Source organism: Anopheles merus, chromosome 3R (assembly GCF_017562075.2).
Source record: "Anopheles merus strain MAF chromosome 3R, AmerM5.1, whole genome shotgun sequence".
Lineage (NCBI taxonomy): Eukaryota > Metazoa > Arthropoda > Insecta > Diptera > Culicidae > Anopheles > Anopheles merus.
The window spans coordinates 13,228,748-13,243,645 of record NC_054084.1 but is presented as its reverse complement, the minus strand read 5'-3'; the positions used below and the strand labels follow the sequence as shown (position 1 = coordinate 13,243,645).

General features: G+C 42.2%; 2 non-coding genes across 2 annotated transcripts; both read right to left on the bottom strand.

Moving 5' to 3' along the window:
* Positions 1–5,975: 5,975 nt before the first annotated feature.
* On the bottom strand, positions 5,976–6,047 carry Trnae-cuc. The gene has a single exon. It is a non-coding gene; the product is annotated as a tRNA-Glu (tRNA).
* Positions 6,048–10,420: 4,373 nt separating this feature from the next.
* On the bottom strand, positions 10,421–10,492 carry Trnae-cuc. The gene has a single exon. It is a non-coding gene; the product is annotated as a tRNA-Glu (tRNA).
* Positions 10,493–14,898: the final 4,406 nt, after the last annotated feature.

The following is a 14,898-nucleotide window of genomic DNA, read 5'->3' as shown; positions in this document are numbered from 1 at the left end:
TCATTGGTGAAGGTCATGTTTACGCTTTCTTTTTATAGATGACCTCCTTAAGGGTTGAAGACTGGGCATGAATTGCGTTTGCCCAGATGTTGGTGACATTTGCGCAGTGGACAAAGTGTGGCACAGGTGAATTTAAGTAGTGTTAACAAGTTTATACAAAAAAATAATGAAAGTAACGTTCCAATGCTTTCCTGGTATCGTCTTAAAATGTTTATTTCCGTAAAATCATTATCCCTAGTAACATTTTGACCACCTGCTGTCGCCCTGCGCGTTCAATGTTCACCGCGCATTACGAGCATCTTGTACGCATCTCAACGATTCTTTAATTTCGTTACCGGCTTACAGCGAAACCGCTTGCTGAGCTGAATCCACTCATACACTCATTAAGGGAGGAAACCCGACACTGCCCACTTGTTAGCCGGTTGGGGTGGTAGCCGCTCCGCACCAGCACGATAAAGGGAACGCCGACGCGACCGTCGTACGTCACACATGCCCGGTAATTTATAGCCACCGACGGTGGACACGTTCACCGACTGACCGTCTTCGTCCGACACCTTTCCCCTTTACCCTGCCATGCCTGCTCGAAAGGTGCTCAACGGCAAGGGCGGAAGATGGGGCATACAAACACAGTTGACACAGCGAAACAACAAAACGTCATCAGAGCAGGTGCCAATGTCTTGTACGGCGGATCTTACCGACGATGGTGGAGGAGGAGTGTTAGGAGTGCCCCCTTCCCTCCTCTTATGAAAGGCCGCGGGGCGTTTCGTCGGCAGCGGGTAGATAGTCGGTCAAGATCATTCCCGGTGGCCGGCTGGGATTGCGTGCCGTCTTGAGGGTAGGGCACTGGTAAGACGGTTGTGCGAGATAAAACTCCCACAGGAAACCGGAACACGACATCCACCATCGCATAAAACACTTTCATAGAAGAGTGTGTGTGAGAGAGAGAGTGTGTGTGTGTACAATGAGTGAGAGCAAAGGGCAGCAGTAGCGATAATGAGCGAATGAATGGCAAATAAAAAGGCTACTAAGATGGTATAATTAGCGTGTGAAGAGCATCAACACTTACGCGAATCGCGTGTTGTGCTTTTGTTTGTATGCGCGCGCTTTCGGTAAACAGGACCCGCAAACATGGTCCTCCCCTCTCAACCCCGTCTGGGGTGTTGAGCACCATTAGAAAGCAATTATGCTACAAAAGGTAACATTTTGCCTATCCGCATACGGGTGCCACTTGGGGTTTGTTTGTTTTGCAGCAATACGAATGGATGCACTCCGGTGCCAACACTGCGGAGCGGAGTGCAATGGCATTAGCCGGCACTGGGTGGCCATGGTCTCTGGCCTCTGGCGCACTTGGATGTTGTGTTCCATCCGCCTTGTGGAAGGACAAAGGGGGTAATGGGATAGGCTTATCTTACCGAGAGATGCTGTTTGAACAGGGATTACCAACGAAGGGAACGAGTGGCATTCAGCCAAGGTAAGCGTGGATGAGGAGTGGTTTGATGTACTTGTACCACAATGCAAAGAGTTTGGTGGTTGTTTTGAAATGATACGCAAATCGGTTCCAAAGTACCTTGAAGCTTTTGATACGGGCAGTAATTTCTTTTCTTCTAAGCAGCACTTAATTCAATCAAAGATTTGGTAGTAGAAGAGACGTTTTGGACCTATCCTAATTTAGCTCTATGGAAAGTTCATATTGAAGTCCTTTTTTTGTTCTAAATATTTCAAAATGTATTGCAAATAACAAAAATAACAAAGGAGAAATCATAGTAAAACATTGAAATTAAAAAAAAAAAACAATTACAAATACCTTCTGCAAATTTTTAACATCACAACGCACAAAAAAGCTCATTGATTACATCTTACTTTGTCCATATTCTCTTCTTTTCTTTCGACACGAATACATATAACTTTTAATATAATTGTTCGATTATTAACAATTCTTTGTCATGAAGTATTTATTGTTGTGCACGAGAACATTTTCAAAGCTGTTGCAAGTTCACCTCAGCATTACGGCCTATTTGAACCGTTCGTTCCGAGTAAAATATAGCTCGCCGGGAACGTTCAGAAGCCACAATTTGTTTAACCAAATAAGAACATTGTGATAAAGATATTTTACCAATATATTTGAGGTAGCAATTTGATTATTTAATGACATTAAACAAGGACTTTTATACATAATTTTAACACATTTAGTGAATATTACATCGATTATTAAGTACGGCTTTTTACCCCTAGTGCCAATAATTAGCCAATAATATTTTAGAGCCGGTCTCATGGTACAGTCGTCAACTCGTACGACTAATAACATGCCCGTCATGGGTTCAAGCCCCAAATAGACCGTGCCGCCATACGTAGGACTGACTATCCTGCTATGGGGGGAAATCAATAAGTCACTGAAAGCCAATCCCACAAGTGGGTTGGTAGGCCTTGACCGGCATCAGTTGTTGAGCCAAAGAAGAAGAAGAAGAAGAAGCCAATAATTACTTTATTTACTTTACTTATCTGGTGCTGCAACCGCTTTGCGGTCTTGGCTTGCCTCAGTGCTAATAACTTCTTCCTCTTCATTTGGCACAACAACCGTTGTCGGTCAAGGCCTGCCTGTACCATTACAGGGTTTACCAGTCCAATAAACAACTATCCACTTTATAACAATAGTCGTTTTGAATAGACACCGCTGTCTACCACTTGTTCACACGTCAGATGGTGTAAGCTACTCTGTCCAATTTAATAAGACAATTTTCGCCTTCGATTGCACAACTTCGGTGCACGAGTCGGCACGATTTCGTGTGCTTGTTGCAGTATTAACAAAAGTAATGCTATGGTTTACTGGAATGTATGGTTTATACTGCATCTTTCTTGAAATAAAATAATGTATTTGAAGTCGTTTTATTTTTGCAAAATTTCGCATAACTCTTCATAGCCAGCCAGTCACGTTGATCAGGCTTTAGACAAGGATTAGTACTTATTTCCAATTGAGTGTTTTGTTACGATTAGATGGTTAGAATAGGTTGAACTTTACAATATTTAAACATTTATATGTAAGCACAAGTCACATTGCATTCAAGTTCTGGTTTTATTCTAAAAACTGCATTAGCTCTTACGATTGTCTTTATGCAAATGTACAATTTGCATTGATTTTCCTAGTGATTCTTCGAAAGAGATACAGTTATCTTAATTTTCTCATTAATTCTACCATTTCTTACATCTTTACCCTTTTCATTCAGTATTATTATTTATTATATTTGAGTTCAAAAACCATGTTTAAAAAAAGTCTTATAACAGTAATGTTTTATTTGAACAGCGTTCTATTAATCTGCTTAAAACGTAAACAATTAATTAGTTTACGGAAAAAGATAAGTGTTAAATTTATTTGTAAAATCATATTCCTCCCAAGAAACATCGAATTTACGAGTTTACTTCACATTTTATAACTAAATCTAAATCAGATGGATTTATTTTAAATTAAAAAAATCTTGTTATAAACGAGAGACTACACATCAATCAACGCGGGCATTACCATAAACGAACCGCCACGCTAGAGCGCAATGTTCATGACCTACGCATGATCAAAATAATTTCTCCAGCTTGCGCTTCCGCCTGTCCGTGACAAACCAGCAAGCCCCGGATACAGTCGTTCATTACGGAAATGTAGAAACATATTTCTACCCATCCGCTCGGTCGCTAATGATGTTAAGCCCGGCATCGTGTCTCGCTGTGATGCGTGTGTTTCCGACCGTTAAATAAAAGCTCTTTGCGCTAGCAAAACCGTCCTTTGATGGACACGGCAAACGTGGTTCCAGTGGATGGCGTACACAGTGACATACGCTACCATCTTGACTGCTTTATTCTTAATACCGATCGTACGCAATTTGTTTGTCGTTCGTGTTTGTCGCGCTGTGTGCGGGTGCTGCCAACGCTGTGCCAAACTGTGCCAAACTGGGCGCCTCCATTAGCATTTGTGCCGCGAAAAGAGGAAGCCACGTTCGCGCGTCCCCTCGATGATGCAATAGTTTTGCATACATGAATGGTAAATGCCGCGTTCGAAGTTCACAATTGTGCGATCGTGCCATACTACTATCCCCCCCTCTTCGGGGAAAAACAACGATTCTCGACCACCTTCACCAGCTGCACCGTTTCAGGACTTTTGGGCGCACGTTTTGCACGTAAAACAAAATTTTCAAATAAATTTTTCATTCCACCACATTGTGGCACGTGTTTTTGTTTTTATTGTTTGCTGCCAAGCTTTCCGAGGAAAGCGGTTCCGATCAGCGGTTGTGGAAAGTAGTGTACAGCTTTTGACCCATCCTTGCCGTGACGCTTGGGGAATATTGTCGCGAAGCCGGTGTTTATCACGTGACCGAACCGCCTGCATTGAGCGAACTGACATAGTTTCCGGTACCAGACCAGTACCGGACACGTTCTTCACCACCGGGATCGGCGCTATAAAAGCGTGGGACAGAAGAATTACAGCGCTCCTGAGGATTAATATCGTGTTTAATTTTGTCAACCGTCATAAAGCTCCACAGACCACGGCGTGTTGACCTGTAGTGGAACACAGCGTCTGAAGGATCCGCACGTGGGTTCACGGGAGCACACGCGAGGGTACGAGGTATGAAATGCTGTCAGCATGCATTCGTGGGAACGGACTCACCGGAACAAGTTAATTCAGTTATGCAGGTGGCTGTTTGCCGTTTTGACGTGTGCGACCGGTGGAGTTCTAGGGCAGAATTAAAGGAGATTCGGTGATGCTTTGTTGCGTTTCGGGAGTGTTTTTTTTTTTTTTTTTTGAGTTAGCACACGACACGCCAGAGCCACGAATCTTCTCGCTGCGCAACGCAACTCCCACGAAGAGTGCAGACAAGTAGAATACAGCCAAAACCATAAATCAATCAGGTGACTTTCGTTCACCGGAAATGGCAGCCGCTGTCGTGCCGGGGACAGTCCATTCGATGCGACGTGTGCTGACAAATTCTCCGTAAGCTTAGTTGTGCTTGAATGGTGAAAGGTTTTTGTTGTTGTTTTTGTTGCTGTCTGTGCCATTTTGTGCTTTCGCTCTTCGTTTGGATCGTATGGTGGGGAGGGAAGATTTGGCTGTCCCGAAGAAATCGCTTATGTTTAATGGAGACATCTGTATTTATGGAATAATTGAATGCTTGCCAGGAATGAAACCTTTTGTTTTTTTTTTAATTTTGTGGTGAAGATAAATCATAAAGGAGAAAGATTTGAGCATCATATGACTATCTAATTCATCATACGGTATTCTGAATGTTAGTCTGATTTATATTCATCCAGGTCATTGTTTGTGTCGCAGTGGCATTAGAAGAGTTTCCACATGTTTCTTAATTTTGCCTCTAAGCGACCAACTTTTGACATGCTGCGTCAGTGTTTACCTTGAACGTCACATAGTTTAGTGTGAATGTTATCAATTTATGCCCTCAGTAGAATTCATTAGGTATTTCAACAGAATTGATTTGAGAGGATTGAAGAGTGTAATTTCAGTTTTCCTCTTATGTGTGTACTAAAATGTTCGACCATAAGTTAGATGGCCGTTCAGTTGAACGCACGAATTCAATCAATAATAAATAATAAATAATAAAGAATCAGGTGTATTCATTTACGCACAAAAACATGCAAAACATTATATTTTAAACATAGGCAGTTATACTAGTCACCTGGTAAACCAATATCGAATCGAATTTATTGCAAATATATTCATGTATTTTAAAAACTAACAGCCTGACCTTAAATGCTTGAAATGAACTATTTTATTGAACTGTTTCTGTAATAATACATCACGAGCTTCTAGATAACTATTTTGTCTTTTAAGTTTAGTAAACCACTATAAATTTTAACGTTTAAACTTATAATAGGAACTTATAATAACTGTATTTATCATTGAACATCAAATTGTTTTACCACGCTGTTTGATCTAAAACGAAAAATATTAGAGTAAATTTATAGCAACATAAAGCGACCGCTTCCCATACCGGGAATCGAACCCGGGCCTTCCGGGTGAGAGCCGGATATCCTAACCACTAGACAATATGGGATTGATGACGAAGAGGTGCTAACAAAAAATGCGGTATGAAAAGACATTTACTCAAGATAGTTTAATATAGGGGTCACCCTTCAGATCCAAAAGTAAACCTTGAAATTGAATGCTCTTCCGAGAATTGAATGCTCTTCCGAGAATTTTTATTTTAATCTTTCTGCCGTGCTAGATGCCTTCTTTTCGGACTGGAATCTCTACAACACAGGCAAATGATGGCTCAGTATGTCGGATTTTATTGGCGGTTCAATTGACACACGATTGTTTGAAAATGTTTCTTTTTGTTTAATTCTAGCAGAAACTTAAATCCAAGAGCATTATTTAGTACCGATTATTTTATTATGTCGAGATGATTTGGTTCCAAGGACCCATAGCACCAAATGATCAATACTTAAGCGCGCAGTCTACATAGTTGGGAAATTATCTATCTTTTCTTTTGATGTACGATTAATCATATTCTGATAAATACATAATGAAACATACTAAGAAAACCTAAAATTACACATTTATTTTCACTGAAGCTGTTACGTGGGCTTTACTCTTCTTTAATACACAGTGCTAATTTCAGCATTAGTGTAAGCAATTTTAAGTTAATCTTCCGGAGCTCATTTTAAGCATCAGAAGCTTTATGTTATTTATTTATTTAGCTATTTATTCCTTTATCCTGAACTGCGTGTTTGTAATTTACACTATTCCGTTATTTATGATGGTGCAACCTTGCACCAACCATGGAAAGAGAATGTGTTTTAAATTTCTCATAAAATTATTCCATTTTAATTTTCTCTTTCCATGAGCTACCTACTACTTTAAACGTGAAAATATTTCTAATTGTAATTTATTCTTGAATTACTGAACATTCTAAACACATGCTTTTAAACGTTGGTATTAACTTATATACAACCAACCTTAACTTAAGGTTACAGAAAATAAGCTTTCCCAACTGAAAAAGTTACTAAAGTTACATCATTAGGCAATGAGAAGCTTACAACTTACCACGGCGACCTCGAGCTCGATTGTAATCGCACATGGCTAATATGCACCAGCACCAGCTAAGCGCCCCCCCCCCCCCCCCTCCCCAGCACAGCCTCAGGAATTGTAACGCCACGGGGCAAACTTTCACGAATTGATTAGGCGAGACTTATTGGAAATTGTCTCGACACCTCGCGGGATCGGATGGCAGCATGGGGGATGATATCCCATCATCCAATAGTCTTCCCTTCAAAGTCTTCCAAAACTTTGACGTTGGCAAATGTTTTAAGAACGGTTTCCTTCACACTGTTTGTGTCCGCCTCGGTTCCCCGGTTCGCGAAACGGGAAAGTGTGAAATTGAAATCGATTTTGAGACATCCAATCGATAAACTTTCTTCGCAAATGAGCATGAGAGGGATCGCATGTTTGGGAGGGTGGAGGGGAAGGGGGTTGTTGGTGGTGCGGTAGTGTTTAAAACGCTTCCCGAGTAGGGCAACCTCACCCGAACAGGGACGGCAAACCGACAGCCATTGCGATATCATCCCTCCCCATCCCTCGAGTCATTACCATTTGGGCGGGCGGGAGTTTTAGGCTCAAAGTTTATCAATTTTCCTTCCGCCGATCGGCTCCACCATATCCGTTCGTTATTGGCTTTATCTGTTCGGCATAAGGATATAAGCTATGGTGGCTTTTTGCTCCCTTTACGCGTACTGATACAGCAACAACAAAAAAATGCATTACCGTATTTTTTTCAACCTTTTTTTCCGCTCTGCCGTAACCCTCTGCCAGGGAAGCAGATTATGCGCTAAATTCTGAGTTATCGCACAAAAGGAGGGCGAGAAAAATACGCTGTTTTCTCTCCGGGGGGAATTGTGGGCTTCCCGTTTTTACCCTATTTTTCATTCCCACCCATTATCCTTTTGCTTTGCTTGGGTTCCCGGATTTATCCTCAGCGAAATAAAAACGGATATGTTTTTCCCCCTCACGTTTTTGCGAGGGGATTTTATCTTGCACACCTGAAGATATCGAGATCGGAAGAGCCATTGCATCGGAACATTTATACGCCTTTTTCCCTTTTTCTTTACCACCACAGCCGGTTTGTTGCCAGGTCAAATGGTCGTGTCCTTTTGGCAGGTGGCAATGCTCCGCCAACCAACCAACTAACCAACCCGCCTCAACAGCTCTCAATAATGATGGGAAATTTATGAATGAAAATAAAACCGCACACTCAAAAAGGGGAAGACATACGGCCAAACTGGGGGCGCTCCAACAAGCTTTAACTGAAAGTGATGCAGTATCCGGGGATTGGAGGTTACTGGGTGAAATGTGCATGGAAATCTAATAATTCTCACCGGTGGAATTGAATTTATAAGACCATATTTTTCTATTTGCGGCAATATCGGTGTATCAATAGGTGATCTCGATCGGGATTGGACTGTTTTTATCCGACTTTCCGTATCGTCGTTGTACATTGGCCAGTTTATTGAATGTTAGTTCGTAGGAAGGATTGTAGGCACGACTGGCTGGTAGGAGAAGAGTTTTATTTTATCAAGGTGTGTTTTTTTTATAAATTAGAAGATATTTATGGAGTTTAAAATGTTATCTACAAAGGGTATTTGATAAATAAAACATAAAATCTATTAAAATATAGGCAACAGAGCATGATGATATTATAAGATGCTTTTGGGAGAAGCACAATGTCAATATTTATTTATTATTCGAGTTTCATTTCATTTCATTCAATTCAGTTTAATGGACCTTGTTGGCCCTTTCAAACCAAATTACACTCTAAGGCTTAACCTAATACAACAGGAAACAAATAGTAAAAGTAACACAAGAAACTAGCGTGCATGGCGAGTACTATTGAGGAACTCAGTGTGCGACATTCCAGGTTCGAATGAACGACGCACATCACATAGCGAGGATCACGGCGACGGGAACGTGAACGACGGTCCTCTATGGCGTTCAGATCCCTGGAACGAAGCGTTCTTGCAGATAGGTAGTGGTTGATTGTAGCGAGACGAGTAGAGCAGTCAATGCGGTAGCAGAGTAGATCCGCAATGAAGGTAATTTGTGCGTCACGATGGAGAGAAATAATGCCGAGCAGGGCACAGCGTGTAGGGTAATGATGACCATTCCATAGGGCATAGGGCGAGTCAAGTGGCTTTACGTTGGACGGACTCAAGGCGAGCTGTTTCGAGAGATACGGATGGCCACCAAACAACGGATGCGTTTTCAAGCAAAGGTCGCACTAAAGAGCAATACAGCATCTTTTTGACTACCGGGTCACGGAACTCATGGGTCAACTTGGAAAGAAGGCAATCAACTGATGCCTCTAGTAACCACGCTGTCCAACTGGAGATTGTACTTAAGTTTGACTTCCAATATTATTCCGAGGTCGCAAACACTGTTTTTACGCTCTAATGTTCTGTTGTTCATTTTATAGTCGAAAATAAGAGGCTCGCGCAGTCGACTGAAAGTAATTGTGACGCATTTTTAGATACTTAGTTCGCGGCAATTTTGGAACACCACGAAGAAAACTGGCCCAGGATCCCTTGGAGTTGCAATTGATCGCTTCGATCCTTAACGGGTAGGAAGAGTTTAGCGTCATCTGCATATAAGAGGTGGCAGTCAGGAGGAAGGATAAGCGACAGGTCCTTCAGGTACAGTTTGAAGAGCAAAGGTCCAAGATTGCTGCCCTGAGGGACTCCTGAGGTTACGTTTAAGGGAGGATACGAGTTCTATCATAGTGCATACATTATGGTGCTGTTGCGTTTTACACTATACTGAATCGTGAAACCTCAAGTGATGTTATTTGTATTGGTAAGTCTTGACGTTCTTGCAGTAGGATAGCGGTTTGCAATTCGTTGTGAGTCAATGTTATGACTTCCGCAGTATGCTTGAATACGTTCAAGACATTCGGGACTGCAGATTTTGATCGCATCAGTACGGCACGCATTCTATTCTACACTGTCTATGTATGTAAATAAGGATGAGAAATTCAAAACTAATTTAATTTATACAAGATAAAATGTTGCATCATCGGCAGGACAACAGCGAAGGTGTGTGAGACGTACACCCGACTCAAACTCGAAGCAGCAAGAATTGAATTGAGAATTAATGCGACAAAGACGAAGAACCTGTTTGCCGGAGGCTCAGACCATTTGGGAAGCAGTGCATTAGTTGTCGGCGCCAATCTCAAGGTAGTGAAGCAGTTCTGCTATCTCGGGACGGTCGTTCAGCAACATCAGCAGCGATATTCGGATACTGCATACTATGCGCTTCACTGACTGCTGAGATCCAGAAGACTTCGGGCCCGCACGAAATGTGAGATATGTCGCACATTGATTCGCCCATTGATGGACACGAGCAAAAGGCAAGGCAAGGCAAAAACAAAACTTTTCCTTCCCATACCGGGAATCGAACCCGGGCCTTCCGGGTGAGAGCCGGATATCCTAACCACTAGACAATATGGGACTGTTAACAAGGGAGTGCAGATAAACAAACAGACGAATGTAAACAAAACTAAACTCACACATTTTCGATTCAGTCGTCTATTTTCATTACTTTTTTATTTCATTTTTTTTAATTCATTTTCAAGAATCTTTGGCTTGATTCAATGATTAATTTTTTTATCTATACACCCTTCACACTGAGCAGTTAATTGAATGCTGCATATTTACAATACAGTGACTGTTAATGTTTAAATAATGCGTATCTACCCATAGCTACTGTCAAGTGCGTGTTTCTTTTGCTCAAACGCGTACCTTTGCACACACGCACACGATGTGAACCAAAAACACCGGGGTGAAGGTGTCACCCTGCCCAAACGTAGCATTTTCCTCTCCTTACACAATTTTGTTTTGTTCTTTGATATCCGCTTGTGTGCTCGCTGGGATGGATAATCATCTCATCATGCTAATTAGTTTTTAACGCTTCCATGAAGCTGGCGCAACGTCAAGTTACGCCGGGAATGGGGTGTGGTGGGATGAAACGGCAATGCCACAGCACCTACCACCTCCACCACCTGGTGTAGAGCATCGTTTCCGCGATCTCTCGCAAACACTTGGCGTCAGCAGTTCCGGGGTTTCGAATACCGCGCGCGTAACGAATGTTTTATTTTTCGCTCTGGAAGACGATGCTCGAAAAACCGCGTCGGACAACATGCCTCCTTCTCTCCACGAGCGTAAAATGTTTTCGGTTAGACACCCAGAATCCGGGAGCAAAGAAGCGTGAATTGTGTGTTATTTATGTAACAATTGAAGCGTGAACCGGCTTGAGATGTTGTTTATTTGGCGTGTGATAAGGAAGCGCCGTAATCATGCTCTGGTGTATGGTTAACATGAATACATGAAGTGTGTGACACGCTTGTAAAAACTGTACTTTTGTGTGAAACGAACCTTACTACGTACATTGCAGCAGATTTGGTTTTGCACAAAGCTAATCGAAAGCATTACCAAAAGTGCTGTTGTTTTGTTAAAGTGTTTTTATTTGTCATACGAAGCTGGTTTAAAAGAATCGGCAGTTAACTTCAACGATGTCATGACGTGGGATGATGTCGCTACAGCCTTAACTACTGTAAAAGGACATAGTAGTTTAAATTGTACCACGCCTGACCTAAGCCCACAGTAAAACGATGCAAAAAAGAGGTAGTAAATTGCTTTAAAATCTGACCCATCTGACTGTTTTGCGTTCCAAATCCAACCCCAAACGCCGGTTTAGTGTAAATCTCTGTATGCCATTTATTATTTAAAATTCTATCACCATGCCTAAACTGAACTTTTAATAGCGTTTCGCATGCAATAAATAATAAAAAGAAAACACAGGCTAACACAACACACCATTGTCATCCTCCTGTCGCCTTCCATTCCCGACACACGATGCCATTTGGTTGATTTTTCTGCACACACACACGCTGCCGAGAGACGAATTAGGAACAAAAGCACAATTTTCCAATTAGTTTCCTCGGTTCAATCCATGTGCATGGGACACGATCCGCCTGCACAGTACTCCCCCCCTTCTCACCATCCATCCGAGTAATGGTCTAAACCCGTGTGCAAAAGGGCCCGTTGGCAGTAAATCCAGTACGTTTCACACCGGCGAGCACCGGTTTCGGGCTGCAGTCTGCAGTAATTTTGATTGCACGTCTTACATTCGACCGAATAAAGCCGGCTGTGTGCGGCGAGTGCACAGCAATTGAATTTCATAAGCCGGGAAAGGGTGGACCGGCGGGTGGGTGGGTGGGGTTTTTTTTTTTGGTTTAAAAATTAAACGATGCAGCACCTATCTTCTACAGTAGCGTAGCGTGCCCATTCAGTGCCGGAAAACTGGATCAGCCAGAAAGGAGGCTTCCTGCACAAAACACCGGAGCCACTGTGTATCGTATTACCGGCTGAATGGGCATGAATTAGTAATCGGATTATGGAAAACGGGTTTTCTTCGTCGGAACGCAACGCCGCCAGTACCAGAGCGCGGTTGCTTTTAACCGTTTCTCGAAAAAGAAAGGCAGTAAATGTGAGCCGACCAGTGTGCCGGGCTAGTGTAAAGTCATCGCCATGTTTGAATCAAGAGCATTTCAATGCCTTTTTCTGTAATGATGATCCAGAGGCGCGAACGGAACACACAGCACTGCAGCAGAAGAGATTCACCGTGCGCCGATGCTGTTTGCCGATGGCATTAACGGTGGACAATTGTTCGCTGGTTTCGGTCAGCTTTTTATGGTAAGTCAATTTGGCTATTAGCCTTCGGGGGGGAGGGAGGGAGAGGATATAGCGCTTCATATTTCAATGACATGCGCGTTCCTTCGTTATGGTGACAGAGAAGTTGGGAGGAAATGTAAAAAATAACGCATAATTTGAAGGGCTGGGCAGCTCGCAGAAGCTCATTCCATTTAAAACATTATATTCAGGGCAAATATTTAACTGCTTTGATTAGCGTTTCAATCAGGGCGGGTTTTCCTACTATGATAAAAGAATCATACAAAATGCCTGAAGTGGAGCGCAATCATGCAAGATCAGTTCCTTTTTTTTTAATTTTGCAGAACTTGAGTGGTTCCATTTACTAATTGTAGATGTCATTCAATCTTCCTAGGCTTTAAAAAAAGATAAAATAATACAATAGTAATTTAAAATGCTTCTGTATGACATGAAAGTGATATATTTTTCTACTTAACTATATTTAGTATATACAATTACAACGACCAGTTTAAAAACATTGGCTCATAGAAAACGGAAAACTTTATGACAACAATAGTAGCTTTTAATAAAAACTTTAATTAGAGGATTCGAACGCATTAAAATATAAAACATTTAAATGAGTATTTTGCAATACAACAATATCAAAACTATAAATTTGTATGATGAGTTTCAAAAAGGATGATAGTTATCATTACTGAAATAAGTATAAAAAACAGTCAATTATTACAGAGCAATATAATATTGTTATCCAACACCCAGGAAATAATACGATTTCAACGTAAAATGTGAGATTTTCATTACATTTTCACCATAAAATTTCAATTAAAAATAGAATACATACAATGTTACTGCATACCTTTGGGAGCAGAAGCAGAAGAAGAAGAACTAAAATAATAAAAATAAAAAAATCGTCACACTAAATAAATGAATATAAAAAAAACAGCAATTTCAAACTCATTTTTTCCCTGACCTTTCACAATTAAATCCTGCAGATGAAAGGAATGAATAATCGGACATCCTCCATTACTGCACATACATGCACTACTGTGCCAATGTGCCTACCTCAACAACCGCTTCCGGTCAAACAAGTCAAAACGGGCCAATATCCCGTCCGAAACGGCCAATCTGCTCAAAATGAAGCTAAAGAGAGCTGAGATTGTTTAAAAATTTAAACTCGGCCTAATGAGGTTAAATATTGTAGCAGCTTCCCATCTCCAACCCTCGCTGAAAGTGGGCACAAAATCCGTGTGGTGGTTTAATAATGGGCAAGTTTTTAACCCCTCCCCCATCCCGGAATGTGCATCATTCACCAGAACGCACGGTGCACGGTGGCTCCGGGATCGTAATGCACTATCAGCACATCGAGCTCCTGTTGCAACCGCGCTGCTGGCTGGCGGTTGATGGATGCAGTGTCCATTAACCATTAGTGTGCTATTCATCATCCTCGTTTTCCGGGAAGCGTGCTGATGAAAAGGTAGTGTGTGGGTGTGTGTGTGTGTTTGCCATCGCAAAACCCGCGATACAATATATTGCCACTGCGAGTAAGACGCGAGCCACGCCATGACAAGTAACGATATTAGCATGCCAGCACCGGATCAGAGATCATCCTTGAAAGGGCGTCGACAGGGCGGGATGTTCCCTCATCCCATTACGCTTGCGTGCTGCTGCCGCGTTTAATCGATGGATGGGGCGTGGATGAGGGTGAACACAGCAAACAGGTGACGTACATGCAATTCACCGGAATTCAGCGACCGTGCTGCTGCTGCTGCTGTCAGTGGGTTTTCCGTTAAGAAGATGGAAACCGCCCGTTTTCGGGGTTACGGTGGACTCGGGCCCGGGTACCTTCACCCCCAAAAAAGGACGAAGAAGATGTGTTCATGTTTTGGTTCCTTTCAATGTAGCTTTTTTTTGGTTTGAGCGCAGTTTCTGTACGCACTGGAATCTGCTAGATTTATGATTTATCGTTGCTACGCCATTTGTGGGTGGTAATAATTTGACCGGCCGCGATCGCGTGCAATTTCCGGCCGCCCCCTACTTTGCACCACATTACGGCGCGGGCCTCCACACTCTACACGGGGTTCTTTCCCCCTTCGGTTACGCTAACCGAAAAAAAGGGGTTAGCGTGCGGCATCGCGTGAGACGCACATAAACGTATCAGCGGCGTTAAATTTTAATCACGCTATAAAA